The sequence below is a fragment of the Salvia splendens genome, chromosome 21 (assembly GCF_004379255.2).
Source record: "Salvia splendens isolate huo1 chromosome 21, SspV2, whole genome shotgun sequence".
Classification (NCBI taxonomy): domain Eukaryota; kingdom Viridiplantae; phylum Streptophyta; class Magnoliopsida; order Lamiales; family Lamiaceae; genus Salvia; species Salvia splendens.
The window spans coordinates 7,209,264-7,218,707 of record NC_056052.1 but is presented as its reverse complement, the minus strand read 5'-3'; the positions used below and the strand labels follow the sequence as shown (position 1 = coordinate 7,218,707).

The window sequence follows — 9,444 nt, the reverse complement described above, 5'->3', positions numbered from 1 at the left end:
AATCTTTTTGTAATTTTCTGACTTTTTTATTTTAAAATGTTTTTGGATTTTCTTTGATAAATATTCACAAGAATTAAAACTCGACTAAATGTATTTTCAAAATGAGCTTCTAAAGTATCCAAGGATTATATAAATGCAACCAATAATCATAAAATACGAAGAACAAGAAAACTCCCTGGTCCCATAGGCTTCTTTCAGCCACATGTGATTGGAGAGCTATCCTTCTTCACTTCAGCCATGGTCTTTTCAACCTTGGAAACACCTTGGATAAGAAGCCTTGCCTAAACAAAAGAAAACGATCAAACACATAAAATTAAATAAAGTTGAAAGTTATTTACAGTGTCATAGAAACGAAATCAAGTAGATAACACCATAGTCCCCGACAACGGCGCCATTTGAAGAGAGGGGTTTTGCACATGTGTGGTATGCACATGTGTTAGGGTTTTGTATACTAGAAATCACCTTTCGAGTGATTGGATACTGTAAAACTCTAATTGTTATTTTCCAATAAATGCAACAGATTATTTTTTGTCATAATGTTGTTATGTTTTACATTTAAAGGTTGTTTATTGCATATTTAAATGTATAAGCAAACGTAACAAAGTCTAAGTCTTTGTTTTAGTAGACTGGTTGTGGGCATCGTCCAATTTAAGGTAACCCGGTCAGTTCTAAACAAAGAAAAATAAGAATTTCACGACCTAGATAGGCCTAGACTACCTATCGTGAAAGGTTGCAATGTCAGTCCGATTATTTCTAAGCCTTATTGAAATAAGATGACGTTGGTGTGGTATAACACTGAATGGATCTAACAGCAAGACGAGTCTTTATGCTATCTACTGAAAGACGAGGTCTTGATAATTAATTTCTTAATCAATGTACGTTAGCATTGAGCATACGATATTGAGTATCTACTACTTTGACTTACCAAAGGTGCGGGTTTTTCGTCACCCAACGATCCAGGTATATTGGGTAGTGGCAATCATTATCTAGCGGTGGTAGGATAGCTATTGCTTTGAATCGTGCGCGAGGAGAGTCTCGTTTGATAACATCCACAAGAGGAGCTCGAAACAAGGTTTTATTATTTGGAACCTAGCTAGTTGGAGTTTAATTACTCTATGAATAATAAATAAGAGTTTCTTGCTAAGTCCACTCTTGGAGATTAAAATATGTTAATTAATTAAGTCCATAGCAGACAATAATTAATTAATGGATGTTTCTATCTTAAGCGCGGGAAATAAATTAAATGCAATTAAAGGAAACCTGGAATACTTGTAATTTCGGATTTGGAAGGCAGTGCAATATTACTTCTGTAGTGGCTGCTTGTAATATTCTAATATAAGCTTATATTAAATTGTGGATTCAATTTAATTAGTAAAAAGCTAATTGGGTGAGGTCTGTTCCAAAGTCTTCCTTAGATCCATGACTGGGCCCAATATGTGACTTAATATAAATAGAAGAATCAAGGAAACAGAAAACACAATTATTATTGTTGAGAATTTTCGTCCCCCTCAGAGAAAGAGAGAGTTCGAAATTTTGCCTCCTCCGTGAGCTGAGTTCTGTCTTCGTTATTCAAGTCCTAGTACGTTGGTGAGATTTTCCCACACAAATATCAGCGTATAGTCCGGGACACCAGTCAGAAGGTCCGAGGTTGAGTACTGAAGATCTTCACGTGGAGAAGGCGCAAGCCATCATCAATTCTTGATTGAATCAACAAGGTAAATTGGCTAATTCTTGATTGAGACGCGGAACACATCCTCGGGATCGAGGTTCTTCGGAATCGAGAAAAGAAGATGTTGTGCTTATCTCAAGAACCTTACATCAACACAGTACTTAGTCGTTTTAGCATGCAGAACGCCAAGAAAGGTTTCTTACCTTTTAGACACGGCATCCATTTATCTCAAGAGATGTGCCCTAAAATGCCGTCTGAGATACAAGCAATGAGAAGGATTCCATATGCTTCGGCAGTTGGAAGTCTCATGTATGCTATGCTTTGTACTAGACCTGATATTTGCTTTGTTGTTGGCATGGTGGCAAGATATCAGTCGAATCTGGGCCAAGGACGTTGGACTGCCGTAAAGAACATACTCAAGTACCTTAAACGGACTAAGGACTATGCTCTAGTTTACAATGCAGTCGAACTCTGTCCTTTGGGATATACTGACTCAGACTTTCAAGCTGATCAGGACTCGAGAAAATCTACTTCAGGATATGTGTTCACCTTAGGAGGTGGAGCCGTAATTTGGAAGAGTGTGCAGCAGAAATGCATCGCGGACTCTACCATGGAAGCCGAGTATGTGGCCGCTTCGGAGGCTGCAAAAGAGGCTGTGGGGTTCAAGAACTTCCTTATAGATTTAGGTGTGGTTTCGAATCTGCCCAAGAGCATCACCATTTATTGTGACAATTCTGGTGCTGTGGCAAACTCGAAAGAACCAAGAGCTCATAAAGCGAGCAAACACATAGAGCGGAAGTATCATATCATCAGGGATATAGTGCAGAGAGGAGATATACAAGTGGTCAAGATTGCGTCAGAGAACAACCTGGCAGATCCTTTTACAAAGGCTTTGGCTGTGAAACCGTTCGAGTGCCACGTTGAAGGGATGGGAGCTCGACTCATTCAAGACCTCAACTCACTTTCAGTATAAGTGGGAGAAATTTTAGACGTGTGCACTACCATTTTGTATACTTGAATGTTGTTTTGAGTATAAGTGGGAGATTATTAGGGTTTTGTATACTAGAAATCACCTTTCGAGTGATTGGATACTGTAAAACTCTAATTGTTATTTTCCAATAAATGCAACAGATTATTTTTTGTCATAATGTTATTATGTTTTACATTTAAAGGTTGTTTATTGTATATTTAAATGTATAAGCAAACGTAACAGAGTCTAAGTCTTTGTTTTAGTAGACCGGTTGTGGGCATCGTCCAATTTAAGGTAACCCGGTCAGTTCTAAACAAAGAAAAATAAGAATTTCACAACCTAGATAGGCCTAGACTACCTATCGTGAAAGGTTGCAATGTCAGTCCGATTATTTCTAAGCCTTATTGAAATAAGATGACGTTGGTGTGGTATAGCACTGAATGGATCTAACAGCAAGACGAGTCTTTATGCTATCTACTGAAAGACGAGGTCTTGATAATTAATTTCTTAATCAATGTACGTTAGCATTGAGCATACGATATTAAGTATCTATTACTTTGACTTACCAAAGGTGCGGGTTTTTCGTTATCCAACGATCCAGGTATATTGGGTAGTGGCGATCATTATCTAGCGGTGCTAGGATTGCTATTGCGTTAAATCGTGCGCGATGAGAGTCTAGTTTGATAACATCCACAAGAGGAGCTCGAAACAAGGTTTTATTATTCGGAACCTAGCTAGTTGGAGTTTAATTACTCTATGAATAATAAATAAGAGTTTCTTGCTAAGTCCACTCTTGGAGATTAAAATATGTTAATTAATTAAATCCATAGCAGACAATAATTAATTAATGGATGTTTCTATCTTAAGCGCGGGAAATAAATTAAATGCAATTAAAGGAAACCCGGAATACTTGTAATTTTGGATTTGGAAGGCAGTGCAATATTACTTCTGTAGTGGCTGCTTGTAATATTCTAATATAAGCTTATATTAAATTGTGGGTTCAATTTAATTAGTAAAAAGCTAATTGGCTGAGACCTATTCCAAATTCTTCCTTAGATCCCTGACTGGGCCCAATATGTGACTTAATATAAATAGGAGAATAAAGGAGATAGAAAACACAATTATTATTGTTGAGAATTTTCGTCCCCCTCAGAGAAAGAGAGAGTTCGAAATTTTACCTCCTCCGTGAGCTGAGTTCTGTCTTCGTTATTCAAGTCCTAGTACGTTGGTGAGATTTGCCCACACAAATATCAGCGTATAGTCCGGGACACCAGTCAGAAGGTCCGAGGTTGAGTACTGAAGATCTTCACGTGGAGAAGACGCAAGCCATCATCGATTCTTGATTGAATCAACAAGGTAAATTGGCTAATTCCGTAGTAAGCATGTTTTAGGGATTCTATATGCTAAAGCATATTTTAATTCAACTATTATGAGCATGATACATGTGATAATTACGCGAATAGAATTTCTCTAAATAATCTGCTAAATAGATCAAATTTATGTGATCGGTAAACTCCTGCACGCTTCCGCTGCCAACCCCTTCACACATGTCCCTCCTTTCAACAAGATTTATAATTTTCCACTACTGCAACAAACATTACTAACTATAATCGGCAAGAGCGGGTCGAACCACAGAGACTATGGACCTTCTCGAGATTGTTTCTACTACACAATCGGAAAAGGGGTCGGCTGCTGCCACGCATTCATTGAGTGGGTTAAGTTTTAATCTACTTGACTTGGCGGAAAAGACAGGACTCTATCTAACTGGTCAACTTGACAGGCTACGTACGGAAAGAAAATAAAACACGAAAATATTTTTGATCATTTTAATAAAACATGAAAGAAACTAAAGAAAACAATTGAAACTTACTAACCAAGCTAAAGACTTTCCTAAAATAGGCAAGCAATGCAAAAAAAAAAGTAAATGGAAACCATTTTTCCTAAACTGGCTGGGGTTGACAGAAAAGCTGTGAAAAACAAAAGCAAAAGTAAATTGCAAGTCTGAATTTTAACAACCTCTTACTTCATCTTCTTCACGTAACTAAACCAAAAACAGAGCAAGAACTGAGCATAGAACAATCATCAACGCAGAGAAACAAAGCAAACCTCAAACGAGACGTAAATGCGAAATTTAAGCTAGAGCAACCAGATCTACGCTACTGGACTCAGTGGAAGGCAAAATGAACACAGATTAACCTTGCATGTATCACCTAAACTAGCAGATCTCAGAAATCGAGCACGTGAACAACTAGATCTAAATATCTAAACTACTGGAAAGCATGTAAATGACATGGATCTACAACTAAGCTACCAATTGTGAAAAGCATCCAAGAAACTTGAGTAAATAGCATCATCAACATGAAAATAAACCAAAGCTTCATAAAACTAGAAATAAACCGAGATCCAATGGCGGAGTCATCAATTCCTTCGATGAAACTCGAGATCTAACTACAACGTCTCAAAAGTGGTAAAGAAAGCAAGGATATAACGTCAGAGTCGTCAATTCCTCTGCTGAAACAATTAAATCTAACTAGAAAGCGAGGTGTAAAGGAGCTTCTACGATGGAGGCATCAATTCCACCGTTGAAACGACCAACACAATCTACACTAAAGTCTTGAAAACATGAAATAAAACCTAACCCCGACGTCGGAGTTTTCAATTCCTCCGTCAAAACTACAGAACTAAGCTAAGAAAGCAGTAAACTATCTAACTAAACTAAACTAAGCTAAGAGAGCGGTGGCGTTAAGCGCCCCTTCTTCAATGGCGAGAGCTTCTATTTATAGAGCGGCTCCTCCTTCAACCCTGGAGCAACTTCTCGTCCGATTTGACCATTTTATCCTTGTAGTAAATGAGGGTCTTCTGATTTGAGCTTTCCTCGTACAGCCTGTTGTTGGAAGAACGAAGCTGAAGAAACGATTACACAAACACACGCACTGGAATATGAACTGGAAGTAGATGAAGAAGAATTTGGGAGAGAAATAGAATGTATATTTCAATCGCACTGAAAATGAGCTAAGATGTTACAACTCTAACTGTAGCTCAAAACTAACTATTTATACAACAGCTCATCAACTAAAAACTAATCGGATGGTTGAGAAACAATCCATCATACTAATCTTCATCATGCGGCTCTTGTAGCTCCTTGAGCTCAAAATGATTTGAGCTCTTGATCTTCATTTAGCATTCACTTCTTACAAATTTCCACCATGAATGCTCAAATGAGCTCAGTCGATTCTGCTGCATAAGCCTATAAGCTTCATGCACAAATCAAACTTTTCTTTTGTCAACGGTTTAGTAAGCATGTCGGCAGGATTCTCTGAGGTGTGGACTTTGAACACTTTAACTCGGCCATCCTCAATTCCTTCTCTAAAGAAATGCAGCTTTACATCCATATGCTTCCTCCTCTCATGGAATACTTTATTTTTTGCCAAGCTAATAGCTCCATTACTGTCACATCAAATGCCTATGGCTTTTTGCTCCACCCCAAAATCTGCTGCCAACCCTCTTAGCCAGAAACTTTATTTCACTGCATATGTCAAAGCAATGTATTCAGCTTCTGTAGTGGATAATGCCACAACATTCTGCAGACCAGATTTCCAGCTCACCGCAGCCCCAAACATGGTGAATACATATCATGTTTGTGACCTCTGGTTGTCTATATTCCCCTCAAAATCATTGTCACAATATCCTACTATGGCATCTCCTTTATACTTCTGATTTCCAACAAACAAAATGCCAAATTTACTAGATCCCTTCAAGTACCTCATCACCCATTTAAGGGCCAACCAGTGCTGCTTACCAAAATCTGACATATACCGGCTTTCAGCATTGATTTCCTGTGCCTCATCAGGTCTTGTGTTTATCATAGCATACATTATGCTACCCACAATGTTAGCATAAGGAATGACATGCATATTCCTTCTTTCAACATCATCTTTTAGCCTCTAATCAGATGATAATCTCAAATGTACAGCCAATGGAGTTGTTGTAGCTTTGGCACCCTCCATTCTGCATTTTCTGATCATTCTTCCAATGTAGTCAGATTGGCTCAGCCAAATCTGTCTCTCCTTCCTGTTCCTGAGTATATTCATACCCAAAATCCATTTTGCACTGCCTAAGTCCTTCATGTCAAAAGCAGAACTTAAGTCATCTTTTACCCTCTGAATATCTTGCTTGCAAGCTTCTTCTTGTTGATATAGACACACTCATCATACTTGGATCTGCAAAAGCCACTCTTAAGCACATGATCATCAAATTTCTTGTGCCATTGCCTACTAGCTTGCTTTAACCCATATATGTTTTTTTTCAACGGGCAAACTTTATTCTCATCACCTGCTCTGACAAAACCCTCAGGCTGATGCATGTATATAGTCTCTTCCAGATCCCCGTGTAAGAATGCCGTTTTCACATCCAATTTTTCCAGCTCCCAATCCATTCTAGCCACCACAGCCAGAAGCACTCTTATGGAAGCATGCTTGACTACTGGTAAAAACACCTCATTATAGTCAATGCCTTGCTCTTGTGTGAATCCTCTAGCCACCAATCTAGCTTTAAACCTTATAGATTCATTATCAGCATATTCAATCTTCTTCTTGAAGATCCATTTACAACTCACTATTTTTCTTCCTTCAACTCTGTCTACAAAAATCCATGTCCCATTCTTTATGAAAGAGTCTATCTCATCAATCATGGCCTTTAGCCACTTGTCCTTCTCTTTGCTTTCCATTGCTGCATTATAGGAACCAGGCTCAGAGAATTCAATCTCCTCAGCAACACACAATGCAAAGTAGATCATCTCAGAATCAACATATCTTGCTGGAGGTCTGATGTTTGCCCTTCTGGCTCTATCTCGGGCTAGTTGATAATTTCTGAGATCATCAGCTAGCTCATTTTCTTCAGAACTTGTAATAGCCGAGACTTAGATTTCTCGGGAATTATGAAATAAAATACTAGAACTTTTATTGACGAATGAAAGAGTATTTTTATTTCTTGAATAAGGGTACAAGTACAACTTCAGAAATTTCAAAGCCACCAAATTTCAAGTGTTTGGAATTAAATACACACCAATAAACTTTTACATGTTAAGAAAAAGAGAGAATTTCAAATAGAAACCCTATCTCTTTACAAATGAAACTACTAGCTTCGGGCCCTTCTTCTAGCATGGTTTCGGCCCAGTTTCCGATGGCCCGTTGGGCTGAACAGACGAGACAGCAACCGAGAAGAGTCAGCCTCTTGTCCCTGCCAGAAAACAACAAGATAAACAAGAGGTTACATAAGACACTAAAGCTTTTAGTTGGCAAAGTAAGCAAGGATAAGGAACAAACCTACTTTGAGCTTTGAAGACCAAAACTTACCGAAAAAAAAGAAAGGTAAGAGGTTGCTTTATCCCTGCACTCCACGGCTCACACCAGCCAAACGAGCAGCCACCAAGCACGGCAGTTCGGCACCGAGTTCGGCAGTTCGCCACCAAGCACGGCAGTTCGGCACCGAGCTCGGCAGTTCGCCACCAAGCACGGCAGTTCGGCACCGAGTTCGGCAGTTCGCCACCAAGCACGGCAGTTCGGCACCAAGCTCGGCAACTCCGTGATCTGGAGAGAAAGATCAAAACATGAAGAAGAGCTCGGCTGTTATGACAACTCGTTTCAACAGCCGTTAGATCTCCTCAATCGTTTACAGAGACAACAAGAGAAGTGTATTAAGAAAGGGAAGGGGAAACAATACCTTGCAGAAATGTGAGTGAGTGTTGGACCGAAAGAAGCAAACTCCAGCCAGCAGGCTCCCCTCCAGCTAATACTCTGCAAAGCTGCAGATAACAGCCCTTGCTTTTCCCTACCCAAACCGGTTATAGTCCGGAAATCAGCCCCCACAGTGCCACCTCTAGTGTGCACCTGCAAAAGAAGACAAAATTCATGAATGAATCAGAGTACAAGGCAGCACAAAACACCAAAATCAGTTAAAGAATGCTGCAAGGTCAGCCAAGTACCTCAGTCATTGTGCAGCTTTCAGTTACAAGCTGTGCATAAATATGCCAATCTCCTCCTCAGTTCCATCCCCCACCACACAACAAACTAGTTACTAAACGGAGCAGCAAGCGGAGGAGCAAGAGAGGTCAAGACCAAGGAAGGGAGTAGCTTAGCAAGTTCAGCGGAGTTACAAGGGAAAGGTAACACCCATCAGCTTAAATCTCAAGTTTAATGGCATCATTCGAGCATGATAGAAACAAAACATGGAAACGATTTATGATAACATGAGAATCTGAGAAATCAGTAAACCTCCCTTGCACATACCCCAGCCTCATTAGGATGCATGTCTAGGGTAGTGTAGCACTTTTGAGACTGGAGGAAAGGAACCATGGAATGGTGTCTTCCACACAGAATCAGTCACATAGAAGCACAACCACATTGCTTTTCAAACGCGAACTAGGACTAGACTATGACAAGAGAAAGAAGATAACTAGTAGGAACTTAGCTTCGGCGAGGCGACTGCCTGATTAAACGGCGCACTGCTACGAGGGTCTCCGCAGCGGCAGAACCGCCGTCTGCGTGTCACCCCTAAGCCGAGGGGTCCAGCGTCGCCGAAGGGAGGAAGATGGAGGCGACGGCAGCGTGGACCGAGGGATGCCGCTGAAGGACGGAGAATACGACGTCTTCCCTCCACGGGTGACCCCTCCGCGAACAAAACGTCGTCAAGATTGCCCGTACAAGGTTATGCCTCAAAGGGGGAAGAGATGGTGGGTAGTGGGTCGCCGGTTAGACAGCGACGAGTCCTCCACCTCCCCAGGTTTCCGAATTTTAGACCCCTTCTT

At 40.2% G+C, this 9,444-nt stretch overlaps 1 long non-coding RNA gene across 1 annotated transcript; it reads right to left on the bottom strand.

The window, feature by feature from the left end:
* Nucleotides 1-7,600: 7,600 nt before the first annotated feature.
* LOC121783931 lies at nt 7,601-8,160 on the bottom strand. The gene is made up of 2 exons (XR_006046672.1): nt 7,994-8,160; nt 7,601-7,877 (listed from the first exon to the last, which is right to left on the bottom strand). It is a non-coding gene; the product is annotated as an uncharacterized LOC121783931 (long non-coding RNA).
* Nucleotides 8,161-9,444: the final 1,284 nt, after the last annotated feature.